Source organism: Macaca fascicularis, chromosome 4 (assembly GCF_037993035.2).
Source record: "Macaca fascicularis isolate 582-1 chromosome 4, T2T-MFA8v1.1".
Classification (NCBI taxonomy): Eukaryota; Metazoa; Chordata; class Mammalia; order Primates; family Cercopithecidae; genus Macaca; species Macaca fascicularis.
The window spans coordinates 118652841-118670298 of NC_088378.1; positions in this window are offsets into that span (position 1 = coordinate 118652841).

The window sequence follows — 17458 nt, forward strand, 5'->3', positions numbered from 1 at the left end:
CTCTGTAACACTGACAAGTTTCTTGTCTATTATTCCAGATAGTAGAGATGTTCTCTGCATATATATAATTATATGTAATGTGTATGAAATACATTACATAAAATACATACACATAAAATATGTTTTTTTATATATATATATATATGAGAGAGAGAGACGACATAAGTGGTATCATATCAGATTCATTTCTAACATGGTTTTTGTTGTTTTAGGACCCAATTTGAGCATTAGGTTCTTATAAGCATATAGGATCACAACTGCTTCATTTTTAATAGTGCATTATGCATTACATGACTATTATAATTAAATAGTCCCTATTGATAAACATTTAGATTTGTTCAAATCTTCTAAATTCCTTTGTTTAAGTGGCAAGACTATATATAAAACTTCTATATTGGCCAGGCATGGTGGCTCACACGTGTAACCCAGCACTTTGGGAGGCCAAGGTGGGTGGATCACTTGAGCCCAGGAGTTCAAGACCAGCCTGGGCAACATAGCGGGACCCCGTCTCTACAAAAAATTAAAAATTAGCTGGGTGTCATCATGCATACCTGTAGTCTCAGCTACTTGGGAGGTGGGAGGATCACTTCAGTCAGGGAGGTTGATGCTTATCAAATCAGTGAGCCATGATTGTGCCACTGTATTCCAGCCTGGATGACAGAGTCTCAATCAATCAATCAATCGACAAAAACCTTATATATTCAGTTCAGCAGAATTGTAAAGCGAATACTTTTGTAAACACTATCTGGACCAAGAAATAGGATCTACTGGCACTGCAGATGTTCCCCTTATTGTGGATTTCAGTCCCACCCACTGTTGATCACAACCCTCTCCCTGTATCCCAAAGGTGATCACTAGACTGGCTGTTTACATTTTTACTACCTTTGTATGTATTCCTAAACTATAGTTTGGTTTGGTCTTTTTGGGGAGCCTAAGAAATAGAATCGTATGGTGTACTTTAAAGGATTAATTGAAGTATAATGTGCATATAGAAGAGTGCACAGGTCATAGCATAGAGCTCAATTGTTGTAAGAACACACCAGTCTAGCCATCATCTAGTTAGTGTACATTTTTTATTTTTTTATGATCTTGCCTTTTCTGGTCAACACTGTATCCATAAGAAGGTAGCTGTAATTTGTTATTTTCATTGCTGTAATACATTTCTTTATTCTCACCCAAAATGAAATGAAAGAGCTAAGGAAACAGTAACTGTCTGAAGGAAACTTTAGCTCCTGTTGGTCCAAGGCTTTCTGGGTATTGCAAACATTTTGCCTCCACCAGACTAGGCATCCTGTTATTCCAAACCTTTTCTCATTTTCAAAAACTAATCTTGGCCAGGCATGATGGCTCATGCCTGTAATTCCAGCACCTTGGGAGGCCGAGGTGTGAGGATCGTTTGAGCCTAGGAGTTTGAGACCAGCCTGGGTAACATAGCAAGACTCTAAAAAATATTTTTAAAATTAGCTGGGCATGGTGGTGTGCACTTATAGTCCCAGCTACTCGGGAGGCTGAAGCAAGAGGATTGCTTTAGCCCAGGAGGTCGAGGCTGCAGTGAGCCGTGATTGTGCCACTGCATTCCAGTCTGCGCGACAGAGCCAGATTCTGTCTCAAAAATAAATAAACAAAATCCAAAAAACTATTCTATTGATATTTATCAAAGTGAGAACATATACGTAGCTCAAAGGTCAGCTAGTATCACAAAGCTTACTATGAACAACAGCTGTCTCTGCTCCCAAGTCCTATTCCCAACCCTCCAAGAGGTTTCCACTTTTTAACTCCTTGAGTTATTTCTAGTACTTACTTCTGTATTATTAGAGAATGTGCTTACACGTCTTTTAGTTTTATATGTCTATTGTTTTCTGACTATAGGATTTAGGACATATGCACCACTCCCTGCCTAGATCATGCATTCTTCCAGCAAATTACAAAGATCAGTTGTATTGAAAAACAGTTTACATACAATAAAACTCAACTCGGCCAGCATGGTGGCTCACGCCTGTAATCCCAGCACTTTGGGAGGCTGAGGCAGGTGGATCACCTGAGGTTGGCAGCTCAAGACCAGCCTGACCAACATGGAGAAACCCTGTCTCTACTAAAAATACAAAATTAGCCGGGCGTGGTGGTACATGCCTGTAATCCCAGCTAATCAGGAGGCTGAGGCAGGAGAATCGCTTGAACCCCGGAGGTGGAGGTTCAATCTTGCGGTGAGCTGAGATTGCGCCATTGCACTCCAGCCTGGGCAACAAGAGCGAAACTCTATCTCAAAACAAAAAAACAACAAAAAAAACTCAACTCATTTTACAGAGTTTTGAACACTGTACATGTGGTCATTGTATACAGTGAAACCTCACCAAAATCAATATATGGAAGTTCCCCTGAAAAGTCCTACTGTGCCTTTTGCAGTTAATTCCCTCTGGGATCCCCAGCCCCCAGCAACTCCTGGAGCCTTTTATCTCTGAACAAGTGTGGGCAGGCTGCTCTCTGATCCTGCTGCTCCTTCGTCTTTGGGCTTACTTTCCTCTCCTCTCAATTGGGTTCGTGTCTTTCTCATTCTGGGTGTATTCCATCATTTTGGTAGCGCACACACCCCACTAGTTCTCTAAGAAAAGTTGCATGGGAGATACATTTTTGAAGCACTTGAATGTCTGGAAATGTCTTAATCATATACTTGGTTTTTGTTTTTGTTCTTTTACTTGACACAGAGTTTACCTGAGATTAGAAGTGCAGGTTGAAAGTAGTTTTCATTCAAAATGGCCAGGTGTGGTGGCTCATGCCTGTAATCCCAGCACTTTGGGAGGGCAAGGTGGGTGGATGACCTGAGGCCAGGAGTTCGAGACCAGCCTGGCCAACATGGTGAAACCCCATCTCTACTAAAAATACACAAAAAAATTAGCCGGGTGTAGTGGCACATGCTTGTAGGCCCAGCTACTGGGGAGGCTGAGGCGAGAGAATCACTTGAACCTGGGAGGCGGAGGTTGCAGTGAGCCGAGATCGCTCCATTGCACTCAAGCCTGGGGGACAAGGCAAAACTCTGTCTCAAAAAAAAAAAAAAAAAAAGCCGGACACGGTGGCTCATGCCTGCCTGTAATCCCAGTACTTTGGGAGGCGAGGCAGGCGAATCACAAGGTCGGGAGTTCAAGACCAGCCTGGCCAATATGGTCAAACACCGTCTCTACTAAAAATAATTTTTAAAAAATTAGCTGGGTGTGGTGGCCCATGCCTGTAGTCCCAGCTACTCGGGAGGCTGAGGCAGAAGAATTGCTTGAACCCAGGAGGCAGAGGTTGCAGTGAGCTGAGATCGTGCCACTGCACTCCAGCCTGGGCAACAGAGCGAGACTCCTTCTCAAAAAAAAAAAAAATCATTCAAAAATCTGAAGTTACTGCTCCACTGTCCTCTAGTATTCAGAGCTGCTGTTGAGAAATCTGGATATCATTTAGATTTCTGGTCCTTTGAACATGGCCTACTTTTTCTTTCTAGGAGCTTTCAGATAGTTTTATTATTTCTTGTTACTTGAAATTTCATGACAATAAGGCTTGAGATGGGCCTTTTCATTTCTTATTCATTGTATAAGGCCCTGAGGCTTTTAATATAATCATTCATATTTTTTAGTTCTTGGATATATTCTTGTATTTTTCAAAAATATTTTTTTTCTTTCTTTTTTCTGGTTGTCTTTTTGGAACTTTTTTCAGAAGAGTATTGCATTCAACAAATTTTCACGGAGCACCTAAGAATGCTGTCATCCTGGGCACTGTGCTTTTGTGGGCTGCTCTGCCAGGCAAAACTGCATCTGCTCTGTTTAGTGAGCATTGACTGAGGGCAAGAACCACACTTGGGCCTAGAAAATGTTACAGGATATTTCACCTGACTGTGAGGATTCAAACCTGTTATGGTTAAGATAAAATACAAACAGAAAAATATAATAGGGACCAGGCATGGTGGCTCATGCCTGTAATCCCAGCACTTTGGGAGGCCGAGGTGGGCGGCTCACCTGAGGTCAGGGGTTTGAGACCAGCCTGGCCAATGTGGTAAAACCCATCTCTACTAAAAAGAAAAAAATTAGTCAGGCATGGTGGCTCATGCCTGTAATCCCAGCTACTTGGGAGGCTGAAGCAGGAGAATTGATTGAACCCAGGAGGCGGAGATTGTAGCCGAGATCGTGCCACTGCACTCCAGCCTGGGCAACAGATTGAGATTCCGTCTCAAAAAAAAAAAAAGAAAAAAGGAAAGGAAAAATATGAAAGGTAAATAAAATGGGAACATGGATATTACTACAGCACTAAAATGTATTATATTTGATACTGTCTTGATTTGTACGTGTAAATCATTTCCTGTTTAGCACCTGGCTCAATGCCAGACTCCTAGAGATGCTCAGTGTGCATAACTACCTCAGAATGGACCAAATGTAAAGAATTATCAAAGGCCAATCAAAAGCAACTGTTGGACTGGGCGCAGTGGCTCACACCTGTGATCCCAGCACTTTGGGAGGCCGAGGCGGGCTGATCACTTGAGGTCAGGAGTTTGAGACCAACCTGGCCAACATGGAGAAACCCCGTCTCTACTGAAAATGCAAAAATTAGCTGGGAGTAGTGGTGTGCACCTGTAATACCAGCTACTCGGGAGGCTGAGGAAGGACAATCGCTTGAACCCAGGAGGTGGAGGAGGTTGCAGTGAGGTGAGATTGTGCCACTGCACTCCAACAAGTCTGGGTGACAGAGCAAGACTCCGTCTCAAACAACAACAACAACAAACCACCGTTGGGACTATTACTCTGATCTTAATAAAAATATAGTATGAATAAAATATCCAAAGTAGGGACTTGTTTCACTGCCTATTTCGTATAAAAAGTCATTTATTATTTAGCTTAAGGTAGCAGACCAAATGTATGCCTTTGCTGGAAATCTTAATTGTCAATAATGAGGCATAAAAAAATGAACCAAGAGAACATAAGGGAGATAATAAGTGCATCAGAAATGTTGACAAATTTCTGGGAGATGGGAAATGGATGGGGTATATGGACCTATAGTGAGGAGTCACAGAGAAGTGAAATGGAAAGGCAGGACCCTGGAAAGGCTGTGGGCTGACGTCACTGAGCTGAAGGGTAGGAATGAGGAGAGATGGGCACGGGAAACAGGACCAATACTTGAAAGTTTCTGCAGATCAACTGCTACCAGTCAGGACTTCACCCAAACATGCATCCCAGGGAGTACAGTTAAAAATAATAAAAATATAATAAAAATAAAAGTAAGACTTGTCTCGAGAGAAATTGAATTAACTATTCTAGGGGAACTGAGGCTTCTACTTGGGTTCTTGTTCCTGAGAATAAAGCACTTTGTATTGTTGCATTTTGGAAGTGAAGGTCTAAAGGCACCCTGAAGTGAAGTCTGTCTGACATTTGATCTTGATGCTGGAATCTTTAAAGCCACAGATAAGAAAAGATGGCCCTTGCTACTATGTAGCTGTGTCCTAAGCTACTTGCGTAGACACAATTAATGGGTTCCAACTTTTTAATTAACTGCAGATGAAATACAGAAGACCCCATAATAGTTCCAGCACAGAATGTTACTGTGGTAAAGGTGTAGTTGACAGAGGCAAAAGAGAAAAAAAAGTGGAAGAAGATCTGGGTAGGGTCAACACATCTGTGTGTGCTGGCTAAGGATAGAAGAATAAACAGTGGTTTAATGTTACTTTAAGTTGCAAAGATATCTAGCAGAGGCATGGAGAATAATCATACAACAGCATATGACTGCAAAAAGTCAAGAAGAAGAAGGTAGAGACAGGGAAAGGAACAAAAACACAAGTGAGGAAAACCCCATTTTTCATCCTGGGTAATCACTAGAGATCCAGATTTGATACATTAGGAAACTGAGGAATGAGCATGTGATTTAGAAAGATGAGGGTTACCTCAGAAAAACCAAAGTTAGAAAAGGTTTAAATTTGCTTTGTCTTGGGGAGCACTGGGGGAGGGGCAGTACTTTTTAGTATAAACTCTGTGTGTACTATCGTATTTCTTTACCATGTACAAATGTTCTTGATCCAAAAATGAAACAAAAATCACTAGATGAACTTATCTTAATGTGAATTTGTCACACATATTTTTAATGGCTTATGTTGTTAGTTGCATATGATTAGTATATTTGTGGAGGTTGTTTTGTTTTGTTTTGTTTTGGTAGAAACAGGGTTCTCCCGTACTGCTCAGGCTGGTCTGGAACTCCTGGGCTCAAGGGAGCCTCCAGCCTCAGCCTTCCAAAGCACTGGGATTACAGGCATGAGTCACCACACCTGGCCAACATTTGTGTTTATATGCAGGTAGTAACAGCTGTACTACTATTCAGTATTTTTCTACGAACTACTGACATATTAGCTGATCCCAAGGGCACTAATGGTCTTCCATTTAGGGGAGTGCTTTGCTGTTCACTTGTGGGTACTATTTAATTAGGAAATGGGTAAATGGAGAGGACTAAGCTCAGAGAGGCAAGGGAGAAGATATTCCTGGCCTGGTCAATGGGGTAGGATGGGGGTGAAGGCAATTGGCTGAGGTGCTGCCAGACTGTATGTGGCCTTGACCCCAGATGGCACCTTAACAGTCGTTGCTTTTGTCCACCTGCCTCTGCCATGGAGTCCACCAGGAGGGGTCAAAGCTAAGCTGGACTTGGACATCTGGGCTGGGTTGGTAGGTGGAAATGCTGTCTTGGTGGCCAAATGGGTCCTTCCAAGCTCCTGGGATGAGTGAGAGAGAGAGACCTTCAAAAAGTAGGGAGAGGGGAGGACTGAGGAAGACAGAGTGGAAGCTAAACAATTGTATGTCGCAATGAAGGGGAAAAAATGGGACAAATTTTAAAACCAGAACCAACTCCTAAACTTTAATTCTGATGTTTACAACAGAAAGAATAAATTTCAGATTCTGACTAGAATCCCTCCCTTAAATTTAGAGCGTTGTCCTGGGAAGAGAGAACGTGCCAGGCCCTGGGTGACTTCAGCGGTTTATGTGCTCATTCTGCAAATATTGACATAGAGGCCACTTCCACAACAGTTTTTTCTGGCCAGGAGAGAAGACACATCCCCATAGCATTCTTTTCCTAGCTATTTTTTGCCTTGCCAGGAAAAAGTGATTTTGGAATCTAAACATTTTCCTGCTAAGCCTTGGGATTTTTGATTTGTCACAGAGCACCTGTGTTCCTTTTGGTTTCACATAAAATGATAATTGGACTGTAACCAAGATACATAAGGTTTTGTGGGCTGATGGATGGTAAGATTTAAAAGCCTGAGTGTTCTTGTTTCTTCACCTTCCCTTTGTGAGACTTCATGCCAGCATTTTTCTCTTTGTGCGTACAACAAAAACAGAATTGCTATCCTCTTCTCTGAGGATAGTAAATCACTTGTATCTAGATCCCTGTCAGTCCAGGGTCTTCACATGTCCACATGTCCATGGGATTGTTTTTCTCCAGGCTGTTTGGACCCATTGGTATTTGCTCTGAACATAAGAGAGATGGAGAACATTAATTTGGGGAACTCAAGTCCCCGAGCTGTTGAAACTTCGTTTTGAGATGCTGAACGTTTTCTATGGAGGTTGGGACAGGAGGTTAAATATTCTAATACTTTTTAATTGAGAGTGTGGAGTGTGGCAGACATTGTGCCAAATGTTTTATATAATTATTTAATGCTTATCATGATGACGAAGAACACATTGTTTTCCTCACTTAACAAACAAGGAAACTGAGCTGTGAGATACAAGGAGGTAACTTACAAGGATGCCTGAGAGATAGTATGAGTAATGGTTAGTGAAGAGTATAAGCCTTCAAACCAGGCAATACTGCCTCGTGTGTGTGTGTGTGTTTGAGTGGGTAGATGGGGTACCCAGACACCTTTCTTTTCAATTTTGGGAAGAATGTTCGAGGCAGTCTTTGCCTGAAGAGGAAATGGCAGGGGTATTTGCTGCTGCAAGTAACTGTGCTCAAGGCTAGCCTGGAGGCCAGGCACAGTGGCTCACACCTGTAATTTCAGCACTTTGGGAGGTCAGGCAGGAGAATTGCCTGAGGACAGCAGTTAGAGACCAGCCCGGGCAACATAGGAGGACCCCTTCTCTACAAAAAATCAAAAAGTAGCCTGGTGTGGCGGCACACTAGGTGAAGGATGGCTTGAGCTCGGGAGTCCGAGGCTGCAGTGAGCTATGATTGTGTCACTGCACTTTAGCCTGGGCAATAGACTAGTACCTGGGCAATAGAGCATATATACACACATATAAAATAGAGCATATAATATATATAAAGAATATATGAAAATATATATTCTTTATATATATAAAAGAATCTTATATATAGATATATAATCATATATATAAAAGAATCTTAATGTAGTTTTCCTTTGCATTTCTGTGATTATAAGGTTGAATATCCTGAAAAGAGTTCAAAAGGGATACTGAAGTAGGATATCAAAAATAAACTTGTGTGATTCACACAAATCTATTCCAGGCTAGCCTTCATATATATATATATATATATATATAATAAATAAATATATATTTAATATATATAAAGGGCTATATATATATATATAAAGGGCTGTATATATATATATATATGGCTAGCCTAGAATAGATTTGTGTGATTCACACAAGTTTATTTTTGATATCCTACTTCAGTATCCCTTTTGAACTCTTTTCAGGATATTCAACCTTATAATCACAGAAATGCAAAGGAAAACTGCATTAAGATTCTTTTTTCACCTCCCAGATTAGCAACAATCCAAGATTTTGACCATACAGCCTGGTGGCCAGGTACTCTGATATACATTGATAGTGAGGGGATTCATTGGTACAACCACCAGTCGCCTATCTTCTTTCAAAATTTTTTTCACGGCCGGTCACGGTGGCTCACACCTGTAATCCCACTACTTTGGGAGGCTGAGGAAGGAAGATCACTTGAGGCCAGGAACTCGAAACCAGCCTGGCCAACATGGCAAAACCCCATCTCTAATAAAAAAAAAAAAAAGTAGCCAGGCATGGTGGCATGCGCCTGCAGTTCCAGCTACTGGGGAGGCTGAGGCAGGAGAATCACTTAAGCCCAGGGGGCAGAGGTTTCAGTGTGCCAAGATCACGCCACTGCACTCCACCCTGGGTGACAGAGCAAGACTCCGTCTCAAAAAATAAAAAATAAAAAATTCTTTTCACAAACACAGTCCCCATCCGTGCTTCCTTGGAGCCAGTCTGGGTGTGTCCTTTCCTTAGGACCCAGGAACCTGCCCCACAGGGTTGTGTGAGAACTACCCTCCACTTCGGTGAAAACTATCGTCTTTGTTCGTTTTCTGCCAAAGGTCATAACGAGTTACCCTTGCAAGATTTAATGACTGCATGCTAGTAGGGGCCCTTGTGGGTCAACAATTTGGGCCTGGAGGGACTTGGATGAAAAGTCTACCTTAGCAGGATGCTGAGACATGCTAGGACCAGGTGGTGCTTTATAGGTACTCCTCAAAATGCACTCCATCACGTTGGCCCTGCTTATTTTCTAGCTAGTGGTTCACATTTACTAAGCACCTACCACATGCCAGGTTCTGTTTTAAGGACTGTATATTCATTTACCCAGTTAAGATTTACAGGAACACTGTGAGGCTAGTGCAAGTATCATCACTCCCATTGTATAAGTGATAAACTGTGGCTCAGAAAGAACTAATATTCCCAGGAGCATTTAGTTCACAGTTTGACAAAGCCAGGATTTGGACCCAGGTAGTTGTGTTCAAAGCTGACGTTCCCTCAAAGCTCAGTGATGTCCAAAACCTTTGGAACGAGGAGGAATTGCTCATGGGTAAAGGAGAAGTGCATACGTCCAACAATTGCTCTGACACCATTAGGGTGTAAAGCATCAGCACTTGGCTACCTCTCCACCTGCTCCTAGTCACCAGTACTCAGCAATCTCTCCTAGAATAGGGGCAGACCCTCTCCTTTTCACACACAACTTTTCCCAGGGAAGTCCCACTGCAGAGATGCTTGGGCTGAAGGCCCAAGTCAGTGGTGGGAGTGGTGTCTAGGGTGTGCTGCCTTCAGAGTTTCTTTGAGGATCTGGGTCTCGGTGCTGAATCTGGCCTTTCTGCCACACTCCTTAGCAGTCACGGAGTTTTCCTAGGATCCCCATTCTTCCTCCTTGTAGCCTCACTTCCTGCAAGCCTCCGCCACCCTTCTCAAGTCCCTCATTCATATTTGTACACACCTTTATCCTAGCCATGGAAGGATTTTATTCCACTCCTGTAGAGCTCCTGACAACCTGCAGGGCTCCCTGGCTCAAGAAGCAGAAGAAAGATGGACTGCTACATAGCAGGTGGAGTAGACTTCAGGGTAACTACCAAGTGACCAACTGTAACTGACATTCAAGCAGGTAAGCCTGAGGCATACCTGGGTTACACCTGTCACACAGTGCTTAGGGACTCAGACACTGTGGCCAGGTGGGTGCTCACAACATCCAGTGACACTTACCTAGGTCCCACCATTAGGGCCCAGCAAAGCCCCCTCTGTAATACTTGGAAATAAGAATTCTTTACATTCCGTGGTGTCCCCAAGGTTCCAATAAATACATACATTTGCATATCAGTTGTCACTCCATCTACCTCAGCCTGTTTAATCTACTAGTGTTGTGGTATCTCTGGCTGGATTTTATTGCTTCTGTAGTAGCAGAAGGCGCCAGGGCTTAGGATAGAGACGTGGCACACTGGGCTGAGGTAAAGAATTCTGGGCCTAGATGTGGAAACATGCTTTGCATGAGCAGAGGTCAAAAGCTGACTTTAAATGATAGCTTTCATAGAAATGCTTGCCATTTCTTAGAAACCATCAAAGCTTGGCATTGTTTGTGTCACGAAGAAATTGTAAACAAAACACAATTTGAACCTGTCTCTCTCTCTGGCTTCTGGTTTCCCTTGGCTGGGCCACATCATCATAATGTTGATGAGATATGGGCCGCAGCTTGCTTTGGGCTACTGACGCTGAAAGATGCTGCCAAGAAACCTACAAAATGCTGGCCATGAAGACTGAGATCTCAAGCCTCACCTCACAAAATAAAGCCCATTTAGGAAGGCAGACAAAGGGGTGAGAAGGTCAGGTTTGGGTAAAAGGAGCACATGAGGATTAAGAATGGAACAATCTGGTAAATGTCAGTCACTGCTGACTCAGGAGTGTGGTATCAACATCATGAAGTAGAAAGGGCATAAGTTTAAGTGCCAGGAGATTTTGTAGGGGAGGGGAAAAAGCTTTTTTTCTCTATCCTTTTCAATTCTGCAGCTGTGGCCCTGGAAATTCAATTGACAAAAGCCATAATTACAGGAGAAAAAAAGCATATTTCACGTGCACATAAGGTACCTCAGAGAAACGAAATGAAAATCCCAAAGACAGGGTCAGACTTGGAGGTATATACACCATTTTAACAAAGAGCGATGAATTTCTGGAGAACTAACAAGACAAATGAAAAGGCAGTTGAGCTTCTAGAGGCAGGAAGCTGTGAGAAGGTAAATATATGGGGAAGCTAATGGAAGGTAAGTGTTATTTTAGTAGAGTTTGTGTTACAGATTCCTTTTGGTGTCATGTTTGGGATGAAAAGAATCTAGAGTTATCTCTGGTAACTAAGACTTATTCTGCCTTTCCTGGTATGAGAGAGGGAAGGATAACACCTTCACAAAGAAAAATACATGCCCTGCTTTTAAGCAAATAGGGGAAAGTAGAGAGCCTTTCTGCAGTCTGCTCTTCCCCAATTGCCTTCAGCTCAAAACAATCCTTCTACGAAGGTGATACACTCTGATCCCTCTCAATTTTATATAATTTATTGACGGTCTCTTTCCTGCTAGGCTGGAGGCACTTTGAAGGCAGGAACTGTGTCTATTTCACTCACCTTTGTATCTGCAGAACCTAGCATAGTGCCTGGCCCATTTATTTGACTAAAAATTAACAGATGAATGATTTTGAACATCACTTTGAGTACAACTACCTGGGTCCAAATCCTGGCTTTGTCAAGCTATGAACTAAATGCTCCTGGGAATGTTAGTTCTTTCTGAGCCACAGTTTATCACTTGTACAATGGGAGTGATGATACTAGCACTAGCCTCATGGTGTTACTGTAAGTCTTAACTGGGTAAATAAATACACAGTCCTTAAAACAGAACCTGGCACATAGTACGTGCTTAGTTTGAGTTGCCCTGAGTCTCAGTTTCCTTATCTGTAAAATGAAGGTAATGATCTTGTCTTAGTACTTCAATAGCTGCCTTCCTCCATTGACTTACTCTTCAGCAGAGATTCCCATGATGGCATGAGAACACACAATAATCTCTTATTTTGAAAAAGTAGTGTAAGTGTAAACTATCTTCTTTTTTTCTCTTTCCCTTTTTTCTTAAACCAGGCAGCCCCTGACCCAGAATAGGTTTGGAGAGGCTCCCAAAATGTCTTTTCTTGACTTTCATGGCAGCTATTCCTCATTTGAACGTTCCCAGGGAAATATGGCAACTGTAGGAGACCAGAATATACCTCCTCAAAATCTGAGGATTGTTGACCCGAAGATAATTAAGATGCTGGGGAGCTCTGTGTCTTCCCTTTGCTTGCCTAAAATCGGGACAGAGATTTACAGAGACAAAAGGTCTTTTTATCCTCCCTGTCTCTTTTCTTACCTAAAGATAAGATGTACATTCTTCGTTACTGGAGACAACGCTGATCAGCTCAGAGATGGTGCCAGCGGGACCTGTAAGCAGACTTGACTCCACTAGTGTTTGCCCATATATTTTCCTTCCCATAGCTTCCCATCTTTGGAAGCCCAGGACTACTTTCCTTTGTCTTGTCACTTCTCTGAAATTTATTGTTCTTTATAGACATGCTATATACGCCAGACTCGTAAACACTGCCTTGAGTTAACGCTTCACTGAGGTTTCTCCCACGTGATGTGCCCTGTACGTGTTGATAAGCTGGACTGTTCTCTTGTTAATCTCTCCTTTGTTGCAGAAGTCTGTCCCAACTACAAACTTAGGAAGGTTGAGAAAGAGAGCAGACCAAGAGACATTGCAGCAAACTACCAGTGATTATTCTCTCATTTTATCTGCTTCTGTGACACGTTCTCCGGGGAGTTTGAAAAGTAGAGACAAGCACACAGACACATACCACACATCTTCCTAAGCTAAGGAAATTACACTGAGATCAGAAGTGGCTGGAGCAGCAAATGTCACGCTCCAAATGCCACATTCACAGAAGCAGAAAGGACAAAAACAAATCGGCAGCCCATTTGTGCACAGCTGTGAGACGGAGTGTCTGAAAAATGTAGTCATGAGCTATCTCACTTTTGTTTTTAGCAGAACACTTCACATGATAGCAGCAAAACTTTGACTTAGTGGAAAAACATCTCCAGAGTTGGAGTTAGATGTCCTGGATCCTATCTAGAGTTCACCCTTATCTTGTCCTGGGGCAAATCACGCTTCTCTGGGTTTCAGTTTCCTCCTTCAGTCTAAATGGCTCTATGGCCTCTCATGGCCCTAACACTGTGAGACGATAATAGTGGTATTAATTTGGATTAGTCAAACAAGGGACAGCTGCCTCAGGGCATCACTTTCTGCTTCCAGGTGATGCTGGCATCCCTCTACCAGCACCTGGATCCACTCTCCCAGGAGGAGGAGGGTGTGATTTGTACATCCAGCTCTCCTAGCCTGAGACCTTGAGTGACCCAGGATGCAGCTAAGAGATGCTGGCCATGCCCACGAAGAGAGCAGAGGAGCTCAGAAGGGGCTGCAGAGAGATGGGAGAGTTTTGCTCTGCTTGCAGCAAGCCCAAGAACTTAATTTAAACCTAGTGAGTTAATCAGCTGCAGTCTTCCAGTTTAATCCCTTAGAGCCAAAGCTTTCAAGAAGCCTTGACAGTCTTCTGGGACCTATGAGACACTGTCCTGGATCTTGGTGGTGGTGGGAGGAGCTGGGGCGAGGAGCTGGCAGTGGGGGGGCTCTGCAGACAAGTTGCTTATGATTTAGTAGGAGAGAAGTGACACAAGCCAATTAGTCACAATTTTTCTCTGAAGCCTTCTGAGGTGTGGCACAGGCCAGGATGTGGTAGAAAGTAAACACAGGTGAAACAGAGCTCTTTGAGAGTGCCCTGGAGGCCCAGGGGGAGTAGATTGTGTGTAATTATTTAATCATTCATTGGCTGGAGTTAAACTGTGAAAAGCCTCCGGGAGGAATAGTAGAACTTCCAGGAGGAGCTGGAGGGTGGGGAAGGTGAGAGAGAGAGCATTCCAGATGCCAGCAGAGCAAAGGGGCAGGGGTAGGGAGGGGCCGCGGGTGTCCTGGGAACCAGAACCACTCTTGGCTAGCAGCAGACCTGAAGGAGGAGCAGGAGGTGAGCTGGAAAGGTAGGTCAGTGTCAAACCTGTACAGACCTAGAATGCAAAGTTTATGATTTGGGCTTTAACCTGCATACAAAGGGTCAAAAATTGGCCGATTCCACTCATCCTGCAGATGGCTTTTGTTTGATCTGTATGGTGTTTTTTTTTTTTTTTTTTTAATTTGAGTTTGCTTAAACATCCAACATTTCACATACAACACAGATTTCCAGCTTCTCTTTAAAAATGGGAAGGCCAGGCCTTACAGAGAATCTTCGAACGAAAGCTGAGGAGCTGCTTCCCTTTCAGATGAGAGACACAGAGTCTGGCTTGCCACTGTCTGCATACCTGGTCCACCTCACTCACTTGTGGTGCCCTCTGGACCTTCATAGGTGTTTAAGTTCATCACCCTTGCCAGAGAGAGCAGGCTGTAGAAAGTTTAGAAGGTCACAACTTGCGGATAACAGAGGAAGGTTGTGCCTCAGTTAGACTAACCTGAGGTCAGCGTTTTGTTTGGGCAGTGGCGAGAGTAGAGGCAGAATATCTGATAGGAAACTGTTTTATAGGTTCAAGCCAGAGGTGGTAAGGTCCTGACCCAGGCAGTGGCAGTGAATGAAAATACAGAGGTGGCCCTATATGCAGAAGGAACAGGGGCTGCCCAGTGCTATGCTTTGAGGGCCAACAAGTTCTCTGTCTCAGATTCATGCTCAACAAGCTTGAAGCCCATGCTCTAATAAGAATACTACCTCAGCTAGATCAAGGCTGCAGTGAGATATGATCGCACCACTGCACTCCAGACTAGGCGACAGAGTGAGACCCTGTCTCAACAGAAAGAAAACAAATGACCTTAGCTCTAGGTAGTGAATAACACTTTAACACTTTTATCCAATGAGATCAGGAATGTCATTCCCCACCAGAACCTTGTGAGCTTGGTATTGTGACTGTCATCTTCGTCCTGCAGATAAAGAAATTGAGACTCAGAGATGATCTATTATTTGTCTACGACCATTCAGCCAGCAAAATGGCAGAACCAGAACAAACCTTCACTCCCAGTCTGAATCCATCTCCCTCCGGCAGGGTGTACTCCTCTGTGTGACACAAAGCATCACTGTCTGTGCTCTTTAAAACTGCAAATACATCTAGGAAGGTAGGAGAAAGCACTTCACCTCCCAGCGATGGTCTGAATATTATCACTGGATCTGTATTTGTCTAGAGGCACGCTAGCATTAGGGACAGAGTGTAGGCTCTGGAGCCAGCGCATCTAGATGTGAATCCCGTCATAACCACTCACTGGGAAAGTTACTAAATATCTCTGTGCCTTAGTTTCCTCACTTTTAAGAAAAGGTGATGACACCCACTTTACAGGGATGCTGCAAGGATTCAATGAGTTAATGTGAATAATGCATTTAGCACATAGAAAATGCTGTGTGTTTGCACATTATTTATTTTATTTTTGAGACAGTCTTGCTCTGTCACTCAAAGGCTGGAGTGTAATGGTGTGATCACTACTCACTGCCACTTCAACCTCCTGGGCTCAAGTGATCCTCTCACCTTGACCTCCTGAGTAGCTGGGACTACAGGTGGGCATCACTGCGGCCAGCTAATTTTTGCATTTTTTGTACAGTGTTTCGCTATGTTGCCCAGGCTGGTTTCGAACTCCTAGGCTCCGGTGATCCGCCCACCTCGACTTCCCAGAGTGCTGGGATTATAGGCATAAGCTACCACACCCATCTGTTTGCACATTATTATCCACATTTTTCATAAGCCAGTCTGCAGTCCCAGGTGTCTTGTGATGAGGAGAGAATTGGAGGGAGGGAGTTGCAGAGGAGTTAGGAGAGACATAGCATGGATGTGGCAAGATAATTGGCACAACTCTCTCCCCATGGTGTTTGCCAACAGCAAGACACACCACTGCATCCATCTGGGTTGTTATCTGTGGTGGAAAGTGAGCGGAAGGGATAAAATGGGGGTGGACCTTTCTTTAGCCCTCCCTACCTGAGGGTCAAGCACAGTGCTATGTATTTCTGAGCCAGCCAGAGGAAAGGGATTGGGAGCTGATGGAAGTGCCAAAATGCAAATGTCTACAGGTGCCTGAAGGAAAACTAGATATCTGAAGCTTGCTGGGATAATCATGGGTGCCAAACTGCTGGTATTGTGCTGAGGCTAATATTAATACCTATTCTAGTGACACCGTCTTCTAAAAACTCTGAGCTCATGACCTGTGTCCAGATCCCTAGAAGTGGAGGCATAGAGTGTGAGTAGTGTTGCTATAGCCCAGGAAGTCATGGCTATGGTAGGCAGAATGATGGTCCCTCAAAAATGTCCATGTTCCAACTCCTGGAACCTGTGACAAAACCTTACGTGGCAGAAAGGACTTTATAGATGTGATTACGTTGAGGACCTTCAGATGGGAAGGCTAGCCCAGATGATCCAGGTGGGCCCAATCTCATCACATGGGTCCTGTTGTTCCTGGTGAGTCCTGAGGAAGACACCCTGCTCCTCTGACTCCTCATTGAGAGGCAGCCACCCCTCAGTTCAGTCCTCTGAGTCCTGAAAGTCTTGTGGTCAGTTTTTCTGCACACAGGTAGATGCAACCACAACTCAGGCATTTATGAATGGCAGTTACCTGGGTAACTGAAAGGAGATAGTTTTAATTTTGAATAGTCACTAATTGCAAAGGGGCCATCTTTCTAGAAAACACCTCCTTATCTTTTTGGTGAGTGTATCTACTGTTTCTCCTGCAGTGTTTGCACCATTCTGGCAATTATCCCCTTGACGACATCTTCCCAGGGCTGAGCAGAGAATTCCAAAGACTGTTCCAATGATCAGGAACTAGAGCTAATCTTAGAACAGCATCTAATGAGTCTTTCTCCCTCTGTATTCCATCACCTCTACCAATCCAGGTAAATCAGGCAGTCACTGCCTAACTAGAGAAACGTGGCCTGGTAGAGGGCTGGGACCCAAGGTTGAGATTTAAAGGCACTATTGGCAAAATCTCACTGTGTGTCCTCTGTGTCCCATAAACTGATTTGAAACAATTACTTCATTTCTAGGTTGCAGGGAACTTTGCATAATTGATCTGGTGTAAACAAAGGTCTTGAGGAGTGAAGAAATTAGGCCTTGAAAGATGTTTCTC